General features: G+C 37.8%; 1 long non-coding RNA gene across 1 annotated transcript in view; it reads left to right on the top strand.

Moving 5' to 3' along the window:
* Positions 1-227: 227 nt before the first annotated feature.
* LOC102980374 (uncharacterized) overlaps positions 228-2,303 on the top strand; it is a 21,664-nt gene continuing 19,588 nt past the window's right edge. The window contains exons 1-2 of the long non-coding RNA XR_003681279.2: positions 228-394; positions 1,249-1,382. This is a non-coding gene — a long non-coding RNA (uncharacterized lncRNA). The remainder of the gene's footprint in view (positions 395-1,248; positions 1,383-2,303) is intronic.

Raw genomic sequence — 2,303 nt, forward strand, 5'->3', positions numbered from 1 at the left:
GGTTTCTAAAACCACAAATTCATAAACACTGGTCTGTGCCCAAATCAGATACTGAAGAGTTGTGAAAGTTGTATAAGACATTTGAAAACCAAGAGAAATCAATTTTAGTGTAAGTCTTGAAAGTCTCCAGGGTTACCTAAGTTCTTCGAAGGACCTGACTGAACTCGAGATTGAACCCCAGAGTCCCCAACCTGGCAGGAAACATTGGACTTGAACTGTTTTTCTGCAAAATAAAAATTATCCTTCTATGTGATCCCTAATTACCCTCCAAAGTATTGTATTTTTACCTTTTTCTCTCTACTCATTTTTGATAGGGAGGAAAGGGAAACATTCAATATCAAGACTCTTCTTTAACATTCAAGGGGGAAATGGAAACAGCCAACATGAAAGCCAGGTTTGGAAGACATCTGATGTCTTATATTTTTAAAACAAAACTCACAAATGGAATGATAAAATTACTCAGTGGCTCTTGTAGGTAAACAGCCATCCACCATTGTAGATACCTCTCAATTAATCATATGCAGATGACCAATTCTGTAAATAGCTAAAGATAACATTTTGATCTAGAGTTACTTAGATAGAGACTGTTAGATGCTTGCAATAATCATTTGATTTATAGTCTATATAGATAATGTGAGATTCTATCTGTATGAAAATTAGCTGTTAATGTGATTTAATGCAATGAAATTTACGTGAAATGATCATACAACTAGTAAACTGAACAAGCAGGACTCATGGATGTCGTCACATAGCATCTTAAATTTTACCCTCTGTTTTCCCTTTATAGTTAATTCAGAAGGGGTAAGGAGATCAGGAAAGTTCTTATTTAACTAGAACCATCATAGATAATGTTCTCTGGGACTTGTAGATTTTAAAGCTGATCCCTTTTATGTGGCAATTTCTAGGGCTCCTTGGGAGCCACAATAAAGGGATATCTCATTCGTAGTTCCCTTGACCTGGATGAGTCAGTCTCTATTCTGGTTTGTTGAGTAGTCATTCCACAGTCCCCAGGAATATTCACCTCCAGCTAATGTTTGCTGAGGTCCCATTATCCTCCCAGATGGCATTATAGTAGAGGACCTAAGACACTGTCCTTACTGGCTTTCTCATGCATGTTGCCCTCATTTGGCATGGGGAAAACTCATTTGCCCAGAACAAACCGCCACCAATGTAGAAAAATCGCAATACAGCAGCAACTTCCTTTACTGTGCCACAGAGAGGCTATCTAGCTTAACAATTGTTCTTTAGATTTCCCAGGAAGAAGTCAGACTGAAGTCATGGTGTGCCCTTAGCTACAGTGGAAGACTCTGAAGGATTCCACAAAGCCTGTTGAAGCACTTACCTCTTGACTTGAGGAGAAGGAGGAAGCACCCTTCTTGCCTGTGAGTCATTTACCTAAGATTATATAGCCCTAGTCAGTAATGGAGCCAGTATTTCTGTGCATTTTTTACTTCAAAGGCAGAGTCCTTACCATTTACCCTGTACTACCTTCCATCCTTTCTCATACATTTTTCACTAAATACAATTCATCTCAAATAGATGATAGCAACTATAACTATTAAAATTTTTTTAATAGTAATGCTTTTTAAAAAAAAAAATAGAGAAAAACATAAAATTCCCTCATCTTCCCTCTGAGCTATACTTTGGTATCTTTTTTCATGGTTCTGAAACAGCTTTCCACTGGACTGTATCTACTTCAAAACATGAGTTCATTTTGTATTCAAGTGACTAGTAAACAATTAGTAAAGCTTGTCCCGAGTCATTAAGTGTTTCTGTTTAATCTTTCCTGAAAGTGGAGTCCTCAAGATCCTCAAGATTACTCAGTCCTCAAGATCCACCGGGGCCAATCTCTATGAAATGTGTGACCACAGAGGACCACTTCTCTCTTTCATAAGATTATTAAATTTTACTTGGGAAAATGAGATCAAATGGAGAAGAATTCTGTTAAGTAGTTTCCCTTTCAGATTCTTGAATCTTATCGATTAGTCTATGAAAAACTGGACTTTTTCAAGTGTGGGTATCATAAATGAAGGGGAATCTCTCTGGAGATTACCTGGTTTTAAATAGTTGGCGCTGACGACACCTAGACTTTTTTTTTTAACATCTTTATTGGAGTATAATTGCTTTAGAATGGTGTGTTAGTTTCTGCTTTATAACAAAGTGAATCAGCTATACATATATCCCGATATCTCCTCCCTCTTGTGTCTCCCTCCCACCCTTCCTATCCCACCCCTCTAGGTGGTCACAAAGCACTGAGTTGATCTCCCTGTGCTATGCAGCTGCTTCCCACTAGCTATCTATTT

Source organism: Physeter macrocephalus, chromosome 9, assembly GCF_002837175.3.
Source record: "Physeter macrocephalus isolate SW-GA chromosome 9, ASM283717v5, whole genome shotgun sequence".
Lineage (NCBI taxonomy): Eukaryota > Metazoa > Chordata > Mammalia > Artiodactyla > Physeteridae > Physeter > Physeter macrocephalus.